Below are 17,059 nucleotides of genomic sequence, written 5' to 3'. Positions count from 1 at the left end.
GACATTTTCCTTTTCTTCAAGGCATTTAACTCTTGCTTGAGTTGAATCTTTCGTGCCTTTGTATTTACTCAAAACATGCTCTCAAAAATTGTCCAAGCTGCATGTGAAGTTTCTGCATTCTTGATATGTCCCAGCATAGTATTATCAATGACTGCAGATAGCCAGTACATCACCTTTTTGTCTTTTGCATTCCACTCTTTCCATGCTTTTAACTCATCTGTATTCGGAGGGATATCCATCTCTGGCTCCTTTTCTTCACTTGAAACAAACTCATAAAGGCCCTTTCCAATGAGGAAGTTCGTCACACGAAACTTCCATGAAGGGTAGCTTGTCGAGCTTCTCAATAATGGGATTTCCATTGTTCTCTGCCACTATCACAAACAAGGATACAACACAGCAAGCTAGTCTTCTGCAATCTTTCACAACACGTGCACATCAATACACCAAGCAACCTTTTTCATTGATTGCTCAATGGTACATGTAATCTGCAACTTGTTTGCAGATAAACCTTATGTTTGCTTCTTGCAAACACCTCAAAAATTACAGATTCACAATTTGTAACCTGTGCATCCACTTTCAGTCAATATAGCCGAAATCACAATGTACCATGAAACTGCTGTCCGCAACCTTGCAGCTCTAAAACAGAGCCTGAAACGGCCTCAGACGCCCAAAAAAACTACGAGAAAAGCCCTAAAGGGCTCAATTTGCAGAATATATGATGATTTGCTTGCACACCAAATCTCATAGCAATATGAGATTTTTTCTCAACCCTGCTTTTGGTGCCTTTGCAGGCACTATCCAAGAGAGAGAGTGGAGGAATGGGAGAGCTTCTTACCTATTGGTCGCTTGCTCAAACCTTGCTTCTTCTCCTTCACTTCAGCCTTCAAAATCAGCCTCTCTCAGTGGCACGGCTCTGATACCATGTCAAGAATCGCGTGATGGGGGGATTTTCTTGAGCTTCTGTGCCAAACACACACTGTATACACAAGAGGAAGCTCACTCAAGAACACAAGAAGAGAGATGGAGACCAAAACATTTTCTTGCTGATTTTTCTTCTCCTTCCACACACTATACAATGTACACAAAGTATAGATAAGATACAACATAAAGAAAAGTGACCTTCTAAGTCAAACAGTGCATAACAGACTACACTAATCGACTGGCATTATATCTTTGCCAGCTATAGGTAGGTGTAACAAACTAAATATAATAAGTGATAAGTCAGTGGCCATGTGAGTATCATAATGACCACCAACGTGCTAAGTGTAGACGTGCAGACTCATCTAGCCAGGTGGTCCATCATCAATGTCTGCACGTGTTGAGCTTGCCATCTCAACAACAAGTCTGTTGACAATGTCAAAATCTCAACTGACCAAAATCCTATAGATCTGCTCATGAAAAGCCTCTTAGTAGAGCATTTTTCCTTCCTTAGGAAGTTGATGGGTGTTGGATGAGAATCCTTGTCCCATTATACTTATGTACAGTTGTAATTTATCACTTTTTTCTTGTTCTCTCCTCTCATTAGGGGCACATTCGCCTTTAAGTGGGAGGTTGTTGGGGGTAAAGGCGCATGTACCTAGCTGCCCGTGTATTACTACACTGATAGTACCCACATACTTGTATAATGCAGGTGGCGAGCACCTATGATTGTCACTTTATTCTTTATTCTTTCAATGATATTTGAATAAAGGGAAGGCAAGAGTCACACATTGCGAATGTTGGAATTTCCACATCCTCTCTCTCTCTCTCTCTCCATCATAGCTCTTGCTTTCGCTTGCATGCTTCCAATCCAGGCTCACTTTCTTTAGTTAACCCCAACTAAATAGAGATTATGCTTAACACTATGCTAAAATAGAAAAGAGGATTGGCCCAAAGATGAAGAGTCTTACAACACCTTATCTTTTACTTGTAAGGCAAGTTGCACATTTTTGCCACATGAGTTGAAGACTTGATAATTAATGAGATCATTGATGCCATACAAGCCATGCACATTTGACGTATGAGAGGCCATGTGAGAGATAGCCATCATGCTTCATGGTTGAAGATTTGGAAACAATAAGAGGGTGTTCAAAGTCCCATTGTTGAGGATGTGTTGCCCAACATTTTTATTCCTTGCCACAAATATGGAAACATTGGTCATAAAGTCACTCATGCGTGGTGCATTATGGAACAAGAGAGGTGCTTGTGCATTGAATCCAAAATGTACATGTGAATAGTTAGTTTGGTTTGTAGTTGGTTGATGTTGATGCTTAGAGTTTGTTTCAATGCATAGAATGAAAAGTATTTTTCTCATGAAACGTGTCAACCAAATCTATGATAGATAGGAATAAAAGATCCATTTTGAATATTATTGCTAGTCCATGGGACTAAATAGAAACTCTTGATTATATATTGCATATTTTACATTGTGTTAAAGGCACCTCTTTGTGCTTGAATGGGGTGGCTTTCCATAACCAAGAGAGAGAACAATATGAACATCCCTAGGCATGTAAAAGGGATTCCTTTGCATATTGGGAAGAAGGAGAATGGAAAAATTACTGTGTAGCATCAGGGCTAAGGGGCCCATGAGTGAGTTTCTCCCCCCCATTGGTGAACCTTATAAGGTGGAGAACCATTTAATTTGTACAAAAAAAAGCAAACCCCCTCCCCCTTTTTTTCATCATCATCCTCATTCCATTCATTTTCATCTTCATTGGCCTCTTTATCATCATCTTCATCATTGTCATCTGCATCACCTACAACTTTCTGTCAAAGTGCCACCTATCAACTGCCACATTAGTGTGCCACTCTTGCCACCATGAATAGGCTGTGCACATGATTGACCATCACCTTTTCACAACCCTAGTTGCTACCATCAGGAACCCCGAGCACCAACCCTTGCCCTCAATGCTAAGAGCATGTTGCAAAATCTCCTACATCACATTAGATTTAGCAAATTGGGTTGATTGGGAAATTTCTAGGTTAGAGTCAGTGCTTCCATGGAAGTTAGAGTCAGAACTTCTTGTGGTAGTATTCTCCTAGACTTTGACTAGATCTTCATCAATTGTGAAGACTTCAAGATTGGACAACGATCATTGAGTTGGTACCCCATTTATTTGTAATCAAAGTCCAAGGTATTCAAGCCATTCCAACTCTAAGTTTAGCCTCATGATACTCACATCAACAAGCGAGCTCTCAATTTGAGAGCCTTTGGGATCCATACAGATTTTCTCAATGGTACAAACATATGTATCATAATCGACTGAGTTAGGAATTAGAGTTCAAATCTTTGTCATCTTGAACAGACTGGTCATTCTCACAGCCACTTCCTCTACTTCTACACCTTGCTCTTTTATTAGTGAGGCAAAGAGGCTATTATGGAAATTGAACAAAACTTGGCACAGATTGATCCACTACCAGATAGGATTGTTCAACAATTCATTAAAGATAGTCAAGTTAGCATCCACTTGATTACGAAAACATGGCCACTACTAGCTGAGGATCTTGCATTTGTTTCTTCATGGGGATCTATCATGAGAATTGAAGTGTCTCATGTATCTCTCTGACTTAAGCATTCATAGGCTAATTGATATTCTAGCTCTTTTGTGAATGGCAATTTTGAGGTATTGAGAATGTGTATCCAATCTTGCTCATCCTCAGGAGAGATGACCTGGCTGCTTGCAATTCCAACAGGCAATGGGATCTTGATTTGTAGGCATGCCTCGCCAGTAGCCTCGATGTTGAGGGGTTCTATGATAAGCCACAATCTGCAGGGGATGAAAAAGAATAGACAAGATGGAAGAAAGCTTCAAGAGAACAAAAAAAAAACAATGTATATGACTTTTCCAAAAGACTTTGAATATTGTAGACACCCTCTTGAATTACAAACACTCTTTTGATAGAAGCAAGAAACTCTGTATCAAAGCCTTGAGGAGTGCGGTCCTATCTTGAATTTTCTATAACATGATTTTGCTCTAACTTTTACATACAAACCTATAATATGATCATCAAGGTACTCAAATTGACCGAAATAGGGTAATGTGGGTAAAATTACGAAAATCATCTCACAATAGTAAAAAAAAAGTCACTTTTTGTAAAATGCACTACTTTTTTTGTATTTTTGGGTCTGGACATCCTCTAGCACTCAACTTGGCATGTATTTTTATCTACCCAAAATTATCATTAAAATAACAAAACTCAATAATGGATATCTAGACTATTTTGGAGACTAGTTTTGAACCTAGAAAATCTATCAAGATCATGAATAAGTATCCCATAGACATATATTTGGAATATTTATATCGATGTCTTTTTCTTGTTTTTCCTTCATTGAATGTGTAACCACATGACATAGTCCTAACATCATAATGGGTGTAGGATGATAGTCCATGAGGACTATATGTTATTCGTCATTGTAATATATAAAAGGATTTGTATATTCCTCTTCTTCCATTGTTTCTTCAATGAAATGGACTAGGGCATCATTGGGTGGGTGCATAACAATTAGTACTAGAGGTCTGAAAATTCTTGAGAGATTAATCTCAACATGTTGTGTGGCTACTGGAGGGGTTGGCAATGCTAGTTGTGGGGCAAGTGGAGGCTATCTCACATAGTTTGAGCCTCAGTTAAATTGTTGGTAAGCAAAGTTAGGAGCACAGAGTCAACGCAAGGCTTTGCAATATGTTTCTTCATGATCGAATCATCCACAATTCATGCAAGATTGAGGTGCTTGGGGACATTTCGAAGGTAGTTAATCCTTGTGGTAGTGAAGGTAGTGCACATTTTGGTAGCAAGGTCTAGAAATTTTGAAGTGACTCAGCCATCCTAAGTAGTTCTTGCTACTACTTCCTAACATATGCAATCAAGTCCTGGGTTTTGAGATCCATTTAGCCTTTTATCTCTGCTACATTTGTGATGAAGCTCATCCACACATATAGGCTTGCCCAAAACACTATTAATGTTTGAGTGGTCAAGTTTAGAGTTTCTAGCCAAGGTTTCATAGATCCTTTCATTGCAGATGCCTTTAATGAAAGCCTTCATGACTGCCTTAGCGATGGATCTCTCTGTGGTAGGGATCCTCTTATATAGGCTGCTTTGGATTTTAGAAACATAATATCTCATGCTCTCATCCGTCGACTACTCAATGTTCATCAACTAGACGATGAGGTGATTCCCATAGTCAACTTTAGCAAAGCATTTAATGAACAAATCTTTGAGTACCATGAAGGAAGCCTTCTCGATAGCATTAAGACTAGTGAACCAAGTTTATTCCTTCTCTGTAAGCAAAGTTTGAAGGCTTATGCTTGCTTGGTGTTACCAAGAAGGTTTTAGCCTCATAGACTTGCTCGAATTACTTGACAAAAATATAAGGATCATCTTAATGTGATATTTATCTAGTTGTTTTCCCACTAATGGAAATCTGCCTTGGGCTTTAATGCCTCACATGTTTCCCATTTCAATTAAAAAGGTTTGTGCAATGTGGGTCTCTACTTGCATTATATCTAAGTGGTTGAATAGGTGTTTTTGCACAAGATTCGAGAGAGAATCATGTGATGAGTTTGTTGCTCTTGCATTCAAATGGATGATTCCATCTTAGCTTGCATGGTCACAAGTTGGTGACTAGTGTCATTAGCAATGTCTAGCAATTGGTTTTTGAGAGTGTGTGTCCCCTGGCCTTGCAACTCTTGAAGTTTCCTTTCCACAGCCTTAGGGGTCAAAGAGGAGGCATCAAAATTTGCAGCGTGTTGGAAGCTATCACTTGAAGCCTGGAAATCATGCATGGCATCTCATGAGCCCTCAACTCTCTCCATTGCACTTGGAGTTATTCCTATGGTTTCTTTCACTTCTTGATGGACTACTGGATGACTTGATCAATTTGATCAAGAATAGGGGTGTTTTCAAGGTCTATAGTTATGCTAGAACTTGGGTCTCTACTTGACATGGGTGTAGGGAGGTCTCATCTACTGCACAAGTTCATGTCCCTAGGTCATGGATTATTTTAAGTCTTAGGCATCTCTTTGGTTATTCTATTTCTTGTTTTTAGGTCTCCTGCCTTTAATTGAATATTGAATATTAAGCAAGCACAATTTATTACACTTGGCTGGTGCATGTGAATTGTGCACAAAGAGGCTTTCTTCTTTCCAGACAAATTGTGATTTTTCAGAACAACAACATACAATACTTATTGGATAGTCAACACACAAGTAGCCATTCTTTTCTTTTCGTGGTCTCATTTGGTTCTCTTGTTATTGTGGTTCTATCCTTCCCTTTCTCTCAACTCTGAAGGTATGTTTGTGACATTCAATTTATTCCTTGGGCCCATTTGCACTAGTCATGTCAATGAGGGCGTATGGTGTAATTTGTTGTATGTGCCCTTATGCATATATATGTGAGGTTTGTGGTACACCAAAACTAGTGTGAAAAAGTGAGGTGAGTGTATGGGAGTTGATATGCACTAGTAGCATACATGCAACGTCCCAAGGAATGTGTGCCATGTTCAAGTGTAATGTTAGCACATGAGGGTGGACTAGGGTGTAGATGGGCGGTAGAAAGGAAGCTAGGAAGATAGGAGGACAATAGGAAAGAGGGCCTAGGCCATTGTCGTGGCCATGTAAAAAAGGGAATGACTGCCCAAAAGGGATTTAGGGTTTTGTATATAAACTCCAAAAGTGAATGAGAAGCTCATTCTTTGGTGTGTGGCAAAAGTGATCTCTTCTTCTTCTCTTCTTTTCTCCTTCTTGCTTGCTTGTGTGTGCTTGAGAGAGGGAGCATGAGAGCATGAGGGAGTGAGTGTGTGAGGGTGAGGGATCGTGGAGAAGAAGCTCTCCATTATCTCCTTTCTTCTTCTCTTCTCTTCTCTTCTCTTCTCTTGTCTTGCACACGCCTATAGAGGATGGAGCTTGAAGGTGGAGGCTTGAGGTTGCTTGAGCTTGCATCTCAAATTATGGAGTTATCGAGTTGCTTGAGGGAGGAGGCTACTCATTCAGGCATCAATGTAAGCTCACTACACCCCCGTAGGATCGAAGGTGTACTGGCTAAGTGAGAGATAGCCATTCGTGCTCGCTTAAAACACTTGAAGCAATAAATGGTCAGTGGGTCTTGGTGGTTGAGTGTGAGCTCCCACTACATTTTGGTTCTGTTGCAAGGAGAAATGGATTCAAGCTTGAGCACTTGCATGCCTCAAATCAAGCAACAAAGTAAGGGTTTCATCCCCGAACCGGAGCTTGAGATAGGTAGGAGCTTTTGGGGTTTTAATCTTTGCAACAACAAGAAATTATTTCAGTTTTTTGATGATGAGGCAAGTAGGAGGAACCATTTAAGTAGTTGGGTTTTGATTTTTGTTGCATATAGAGTAGGATAGGATTGAGAAATCGAAGCAAAAAGCTTTAGGGTCGTTGCTATAAAATAAGCCCAAATAGTGCACAAACAAGGAAGAAATGGAAAAAAGAGTGATTCGATGTGTTAACGTTGCGGGGAGTGATTGGCAATGTCAATGGACAAGGGTTTAAAACCCAAGAGGACAAGGGAGAGCTCATTTGCAACAATAGCATTGAGAGAGAGAGAGAGAGAGAGAGAGAGAGAGAGAGAGAGAGAGAGAGAGAGAGAGAGAGAGAGAGAGAGAGAGAGAGAGAGAGAGAGAGAGAGAGAGAGAGAGAGAGAGAGAGAGAGAGAGAGAGAGAGAGAGAGAGAGAGAGAGAGAGAGAGAGAGAGAGAGAGAGAGAGAGAGAGAGAGAGAGAGAGAGAGAGAGAGAGAGAGAGAGAGAGAGAGAGAGAGAGAGAGAGGAAACCCTTACAGTGGATAGATCGATTTGTTATGGAGGTTTTCAAACAAGTTAGATATATGTGAACCTTGATCTTCACCCATTGATTTGTTCTGGAAGTGCATGTGACCTAGGATGCTAGGGATTGATTGATTTGAGCCAAAATTATCACCCATGCCCACACGCACTGTCGCACTCAGCCTGTCCGAGTCCGAGTCCTAGATTCAGAGACAGCCACTTTGGGCTGAGCCCTAGAACCGACCCTCAGATAGCCTACATTCGGCCCACTCGGCCCAACTAGACTTGACCACCTAAAATTCAGCCCATCGAGTCGGCCTAACTAGGACCCACTTGGCCTTGCCCACTTAGACCACAATATTCGGACCATTCGAATGCACCTTGCCATGTGGCATTTGGATGGCCTTACGTTCCCGGCCCTCGGACACTTTGCCCTCAAATTCGGTCCTGATATCATTCGGCCGTAGGCCACTCGGATGGGCTGAATCTGACACTCGAACCTTGCAATTCGGACTAGCTAGATGGAATCTAAAATCTGTAGACTTTGACTGACATGGGGATCATAGCCAAATGAACCCCCAAGTGTGATATAGAGGAACAACACACCTTTTTGGTGCAAGAAACTAGATGACTAATGAATTGGGGATTTAGCAACGACATTAGCCAACTTGCTAGCTGTCCACCATGTTGAGAGCACCAAATTGAGTCGTAGACCCTCAATTAGACCCTGACTGAGCGAAAGGACACAACATAGACCCTAGAGACTAGGGAGAGCGTCCAACAACCAAGCTTAAAGCCCTATCAGGCCAAAAATGTAGGCATGAGTGTTGAATCTGCATTTACTATTCTACATTGCACCCCACATTGTTTTTCGACACTTGAAGTGCACTTGAAGAAAGGCTAAAAGCCAGATTTCACACAGTGTATGGAAAAGAGCGCACACACACACACACACACACACACACACACACACACACACAAAATGATGGTAAATTGAGGATTTTCTACAAATAACAAGGACCTCACTCAAACTTAAGAAACTGAATGAATCCACCAGTAGAAGAAGACCCTGAAACTTAGATGGATAAGCAAGAACCCCCAGTGGTAGGACCAAGAGGAAGACATGAAACAGAAGCTAGATGAATCGAAGGTCCAACATCATTGCAAGAGTGAATCTACCTAATTTAATCAACCTCATTGACACCATGGTGGAACAAGAGATTGTAGATATGGCAGAGACCAACACGAACCGCAGATGCAAAGGAGGCCATGCCTAGACCATTACATATCATGAGCCGAGTGCGAACGAAGCAAGCTATCATATCGTTCCCAAGGCCTAGCAACTTAGATGCAGTCTCAATGAGAAAGAAAAGTCGTAGGAAAAGGAAAAAGAAAATTGATGCAAAGGTCACACTCAAAACTGAGAGTGCCACAACACTACCTGCTAGAAAGAAGGTCACAGACAGAGAGGTAGAGACATCTGCTCCAAAGATTGCTGAGAAAGGGAGTGCTAAGGTAGGGGAGTACCCTAACCCAAAGTGCCAACTAGAAGCCATAAAAAAAGTCAAGGAGTGGGTGAAGGAAGTCTAGGAGCACCTTAAGGACGATGAGTCCATTTTGGAGGACAAGATCGATGATCTCTCAAGCGTAAGCATACTAGTTTTGCCTTCATGACCAAAGTCAACCAAAGTCAAGAGACACATCTACACCTCAAGCAATACCACCTAGACAAAGCTTAAATGCTACAGGCTTGCAAACCAGTCAAGGCCATTGGCCAAGGAGCACATAATTAGGAGAAAAGCAAGCAACTAGCAATATTGTTACAATGCTAATGACCACCCTAGTGACTCTAACCTTAGGAGATCAGCTTAGGCAGCATCCAACTCTATGGCAAGAACTGAAGCAGTGGGTAGAAGGATCGATAGAGCAGACTGCATGATGACTTACACGAGCATGATGTAGTAGGGCAGATACTAAGTTTGACACTACACTCAGTGCCCAAGTCTTTGCACATTAACACTTTCTGGGAAGGCACAAAGATGCATGTAGTCTTACCAATTCTAGCTCTAGGTGATACCACAAGAAAGGGAATTGTAGACATAGGGGCAGGAGTTAGTGTGCTGAGCCACGTTGTACTTCATGCTTGGGGTAACCCACTTGTTGAGAATGCTAGGATCAATGTCACATTGACTAACGGAATGAAAGTGAAGCCACTTGGAGTGCTAAAGAATTGGTGAGTGAAGATCGGGAGTCCAATTCTCTAGGAAAATGGTCTAATCTTCCTAAGAAATCATATGGAAGCTATGAGAGTAGAGATGGATACTTGGAATATGACACCAGTTGACCTGGATGCCATCTCAGCAATGCTGAAGGGATATGCACAAGCTAGAAAATCTTACAGGCCATTGATGAAATATATCCCTTGTCCTAAGGATGAATGAGATTGGATGCATGTGCTAGCCACAATCGATCTACCATTCTTGGATAACGAGGAGTACAAACAAGCTACTAAGGCAGTTGGTAAGCCCAGAGACACACCCTTAGTGCCAATTTGCATATGATGGCTAAAAGCTTGCAAAGACGACCCACCCATATTATATGCCATATTCCAAGCAATAAACGAGAGCTCCACAAGATCTTAGAGCACCTAAGGGACAAGCTAGCCAGAAACCCTAGTTGCTAATCTCAAACCACTCAAGGATCTCTTGGACGAACCCAAGTGGCAGTGGACTGAGGTTCATGACCTAAACTTGATGTATAATTGGATCTTAGTCACAGTAGTGGAAAGGAAACACAACGTCAAGACCTAGTTGATGATGACTAGTGAGACAAGGAAGGTTTTGATAACAAGTGACGAGAGTGAAGGAGAGATTGATACGATAGAGTACGACACGAAAGGACATGTGATTAAACAGATAAGGGCATACTCCAAACGGCAGAAGAAGAACATCTTTAGAATAGAGAGAGGAGTCATGCGTATGGATTGCAATTGCACATGGTTGGAGCACATAGGTGCAATTGACTATGAGCAAGCATGCCTAGCTTAACCAAGTGCCGTTTTATTATTCAAGACAGAGTCACCATCTTAGCTATGACCATGAGGAGAGACTCCCTCTTCTAGCGAAGACATAGAGTTTGATTCTGAGTCGAAAGTAAGCTTAGATAGTGATTTTGAGATATCTCAACTGCCTAAGACTAGACGTACCAAGGGGGACCTACTAGTCCACCTAAGGCACTCAAGGTTGAAGGAGGAACGAAGGGCATAACCGAAGGAATCGCAAAGTTGAGGAGCAAAGAAAGTTGCATGACCTGCCGAAATGATTCAAAAGCTTAAGAAATGCAATAGGATAGTGATCTTGCTAGGAGCCAAATGACAAGGGCAAGTGAGTGAACTAATAGAAGGGCCAAGTAGGTTAATCTAGCTAAGGAAGGGGAGACGCCTTGAGCTGTCTTTATGGCCGATGACTTGACCAAGGAGGAGGAAGCCAGTCTTATTGCTCTCTTATGAGAATATATAGACATCTTTGCTTGGTCCCTCGATGAGCTAAAAGGGGTAGATTCGAGTGTAGTGACTCACAATATACCCATGACACCTGATGTAATGCTGGTAAGCAGCGACCATATTCTATAAATCCCAAGAACACTCACACTGTCGAAGAAGAAATCAATAAACTATTGAGAGAAGGATTCATTTACAAGGTTGAGCACACAGACTGGGTCTCACCCATAGTGATCTATTGAAGAAAAATGGAAAGATTAGAGTGTGCGTCAACTATAAGAAAGTCAATGCTACTACCAAGAGATACAATTACCCATTGCCATACATTGACCATATGCTCAAGCGAGTAGTTGGTAAGGAGACCTACAGTTTTATGGACAGCTTCTTAGGGTAAAATCAAGTGCAAGTGCATCCTAACGATAGGCACAAGACTACATTTGCCACCACTGAGTGGGGGGGTCTTTGCCTACATAGTCATGCCCTTTGGGTTGACAAATGCACCAGCCACATTCCAAAGGCTCATGTGTGCCATATTCAAAGAAATGCTTAGGAAAGAGTTAGAAGTATTTGTTGATGATCTGTGTGTTCTCTCTAATTGGGTGGAAAACCTAGAAAAACTCCTAGTGGTATTTGAATGATGTCGATTGTATTGTCTCTCGTTGAACCCCTTGTGTGCCAGTTCTGGGCAAAACATGGATGTATCCTAGGGCACATGGTGTCAAAGAATGGCATTGCCATGGGCTTTTCAAAAGTTAGGGTTAGTATCAATCTACCACCACCATATCTGATTACAAGGGAGTTTAGCGCTTCCTAGGCCATACTGGGTATTATCAGAGATTTGTACTAAACTATGCATTGATTGCTAGACCTCTATACAAGTTGCTGATAACATTCGAATGGATCGAGAAATGCCAACACGCGTAGAAGGAATTGAAGAAGGCTTTAACCACAACACCAATCCTACGAGCCCCTGATGACTGGACCATAACCTTCCATGTTCACATTGACACCTCGAAGTTTGCCGTTGGAGCTGTGTTGTGTCAGCTTGGTGAACATAATCTAGACTAACTAGTGAGCTTTGCTAGCAGACAACTCATGGATACGGGAATGAACTACTCAACAATAGATATAGAGGGTTTAGCCATGGTGTTTGTTGTAAAGAAATTTTGGCATTATCTTTTGGCCATGCCTTTTACCCTCTTTGTTGACTATCAAGCCTTGTTGTATCTTTTCAATAAACCTTGCACTATAGGACACATTGCTCGATGGTTACTTCTACTTTTAGAACTCAACTTCTCCGTGGTTGTATGCAAAGGGAATCAACATTACATGGCTGACCATATGTCTCAGATACCCAATGGACAAGTTGCTGGACATGGCATTACAGACGAATTTCCAGACGCACATATGTTTTAACTTGTTTAGCAAACAAGATTTGTTTAGAGCTAACTTGACACCATATTGGGCAGATGACAAAGTCCAGGTGCTTGAACACGGATTGCTTGAAAGACCCATTGAAAAAGCTTAACTTAGGTGACTAATTCTTAAAGTCAAACCCTATCGATTGTTGATAGCAAGCTCTCTACACGCTAGGGCAAGACGGATTGTTGCGAAGATGCATGTGTGAGCATGAAATGCATGACATACTTGCACAGGCACAAGGGGAGATTATAGGAGGACACTTCAGCAGAGATATGATAGGCCGCAAGGTGCTGCAGTCTCAACCATGGTGGCCTACTCTTTTTCGAGATGTAGCACGATTTGTAAAGCATTGTGATGAGTGCCAATGGACCAAGGTACCTATTTGCAAGGACAAAATAGAGTTAAGCCCAATTATTGCAAGAAAACCATTTGAGAAGTAGGAAATTGACTTCATTGGGCCTATTAGTCCTGTAGCACAGTACTCGAAGGCCAAGTACATCATTGTTGCCACATATTATCTCACAAAATGGGTGAAAGAACGAGCCACGAGGAAAAATGATGCTAGGACCACAGCTAAGTTCCTATGGAAGCAAGTCATCTCATGATTTGGCTGCCTCATCGAGCTGGTTTAGTGATCAAGGCACACACTTCATCAAAATGAAGTGATCACTCACCTCTTGTCCACCTTTTTGATCATCCATAAAAAATCCTCACCGTACTACCCTCAAGCGATTGGCCAGGTTGAGTCCACAAACAAGATTGTAGTAAACGTCATGACCAAAGTAGTCTCTGCTTCACGCAGTGACTGGGATAACAAACTAATGGAAGCCTTGTGGATCTATTGGTGGACAGCCTATAAAATGGCTGTAAGACAGACTCCCTTCAGGTTTGACCTACGAAATCGAAGCAATTCTACCCGTAGATTTCTTTGTTCGACACTTTAGAATAGCTCTTCAAAAGAGATGGGATGGAAGGGAGGCATGGATGGAGCACCTAATCGAGCTAGAACACTTATCAGAGACTTGACTTCTTGCCACACATGCTCTAATTTGTGAGAAGGCATGACACAAGAGTTGGTTTGACAAGCACGTCAAGCAATGAGATTTTGAATAGGGCGACTTAGTACTGTTGTAGTCAGTCAAAGGCCATAAGTAGAAAATGAAGTTTTGGGGGCTAGGATCTTTCAGAGTTTGCAACATCAGCCAAACCGATAATGTATTAAAATGGGCCGGCACTGGCTATGGCACTAGCCAGACCTCATGCTCATGACACACAAACACCCTCATGGCCTCGCAGACCAGGAGTGTCAATCTAATGCTAAAGGACAAACTGCCCTAAAGCTTAATCTATGCGTTTATAGTTTATAGTCCAACGTTTCCCTTTCTATAAACTCCACAGAGGGAGAATCCATACACACTGGCAATGCCACGATCACACACATATGGAGGCAACCTCTCAGTAGAAACACCGCGGCCCCACTGTAGCTCTCCTACATCGCAGGGATTGGCCCCTTGATGCGCTGCTAAACATATAGAACAAACAAACACAAACTCCTCTCTTTTATATTTCTCGTATTTTTAGGAGATATACCATTTGTCCTCACTTAACAGCCCCTTAGGAAACCGACCCTCTATCCTACGTCAAGGGATAACCTCACACTCTCAATCGTGGGTCAAATTCCTAAGAAAACAATTGCTATGCAGTCCAGGAGCTTTTCCTTTGATACCATGAACCATGCATAGTGCATAATGTGAATGGTTTAGTGCACAAACAGAAGAAAATCAACATTGTGCATCGTGCGAAACCAATCTTTCCATGATTCCCATGCTAACGTTTATGTATTGCAAAGAGAAAAGACACCAAGCCTTACGCTCATGCTACCTTTTCCTTTATTTTAAAACAACGTCCTATAGGCATAATGCAACACATAAATCAGATTTTAGATTATACTTTGATGCTCAAACTCCCCTCTCCCCCTATCGTTTAATGTTTTGCATTCGTTGATAGGTGAAAGAGTCATTTTATGTATATTTCCTTGCAAAGAAAGCGGTAAACACGGACAGAAACATAGAAACGAGGGTAAATCGAGGCTAACCTCGTGCTCTACCTTCATCATACATTGCACAAACATACATGTAATTTTTTGGAATTTTCCTTTTATCGTTTCCTAAATTTCTCCCATTTAAAACCAATTTTTCACAAATTTTTGATATTTTTCCTCTATTTTCTTCAATAAAAAATGACTAGAAATTAAGATTGATTGTGGGCTGTGGCCCTTAGGTTCCTTGACAGAAAATTTCAAGTTTTGTTGGCATTATGTCTCATATTTTCCATTTATTTTGCAAAAAACCCCATTTTACCCCCTTAAACGCGTGTTTTATGGGTTTTATACCATTAATTTCAGCCATATCTCTTATGATTTTCTGATTTTTAGAGCATAAACGGATCAAACTCATAGCAAACAACATCATAATGCATAATCAGTCCATGGGAACAATGTTTCATCAATCAAATAGCATATCATTTTTTCTTCATAAAAATTGAATTACCGCTTAGGCTTCATGTCTCGGGATCTCGGTTTTGGTACGGGATTGCCGGTCAGCCCTCATTCAATGTCCAGCATCTTCACAATCAGCAATCTTCATGTCTACATTGATCCGGAAGCAATCTGGTCTCATCCGGGCAAGCTTTCCTTCACCATTCTTCATTTTCCTCTTGCACACAAGAACAACCCCTTAGGGGAGAGAGAGGGAGGAGAGAGAAAGACTAGAATCAGAATTCTCCATTCAGGCCACCATTGGACGAGTGAAGGGCGGCGATAAGATCAGCAGGGAAGGAGTAGTCAAGCCCCATTGTCAGTTGGGTGGGTTGCATTCAGGCAGGCATCTCCATCTCCATGATTTGAGGCGCAAAAATCGGCGTGTTGCAGGTGCCTTCATCCATGTTTTTTCCTCATCTCTTCTTGCCCATGATTTGATGTTGCATAAAATGCTACCCAAGGCCCCAAAGGTCATGCCACTTTGGCAAAAAACAAGTCCACCTCTTCATATCTTGACCGGTTTGTGGCCATTTCCCCGTCCGGGCTCCGATTTGAGTGCTGTAAATTTTTGGGCATTCGCCTTGATATCCCGCACTGACTGGCAACTCCTGACAACCTGCACGACAGTCTAAAAGATTATCAAAAATCCACAAGTGTCGCTCGGGCGTCTTTTAAGAGTCGTATTTCACTTGGTACTTAAAATCGTCCTAGCTGGAGCCGCCGCCTTCGATGTTGAATATTTTTTCCCTAAATTCTGGATTTTTTGGAAAATTTTAGGCACATATCGGGCTCAAAACTTCGCTCTCATTGGCAACCACGAGATAGGGTGACTCAGCCTGTCGAATCCCACAACAGATCTACATAAAACAACCAAAGGAAGCATCAAGCTGATACAACATAGATATATACTAAAACACAACACAATGCTCACCCTACCCCCTGAAAAAACCAAGGCATGACATCCACAAGGAGTAGGCCTAGCATAATTTGATAAAAGGTCCGAAGCTAGTCACTAACCGACTGCTCCAACACGGCCAAATTTAAAAGAACTATCAAAGAGATCGCCCTAAGTGGTGGTCTGAACTACCTACCTAACTAAGGACAACACAATCAGGAGCTCCTACTAGGCGAGGAATCCTATAGCCTGATCAAAAAGGATTTTTGTTTAGCACATTTCTTCTTTTAGGTTTTTATTTCATACTCGGGTATGTAAAAAGGAGGGAGCTGAGCATAGTGACCCAAGGAGAATAGGGCATCGGTCTCAGGTCCTGTCTCGGTATCCAAGAACCTACCAAGCCCTCGCAAGGTGACATTTAATCCTTTTTTGACGCTCACTTTTATTTTCACTCAAACCTTCCTTAATTTCTTCTTTTCTAGCAAGATGCCACCCCTAGGAAGACAAGGCATCGGCTCCGGGTCTGACTCGTCCCCAGGAACCTACCAAGCCTTCGCAAGGCGATGATCAATTGCTTATAAATTTTCATTTCTTTCCTTTTCTAATTTTATAGGGGTTAGAATCCCTTTTTACACACCTCTATATATATTTATTTTCTTTCATATATTCAGGGTTTTTATCATCATCATTATTTTCCTCCGTTCTTCTGGCAGGCTTCTCTAACTGCCTCACAACTAACAAGAACTCCGAGAACGGCCGCCTAGCAGGCTAGCACAACAGGGTCACTAGGACTACTGTCTAAAACAGGTCTTTTGATGCTTGACAATGTCTTTACAGGAGGCAACAACTACTCAGACCTCCCTCAGTCACACCTAACCTAAACCTTGGACTTCATGCCTTGGACGTCGGTCCCCAACAAGAAAAGAAAAATCCCCCAACAAGCACAC

This window comes from Lygodium microphyllum, chromosome 15 (assembly GCF_053477565.2).
Source record: "Lygodium microphyllum isolate KBCC chromosome 15, Lygodium_microphyllum_v1.1.10, whole genome shotgun sequence".
NCBI lineage: Eukaryota > Viridiplantae > Streptophyta > Polypodiopsida > Schizaeales > Lygodiaceae > Lygodium > Lygodium microphyllum.
This window is presented reverse-complemented; position numbering follows the sequence as displayed.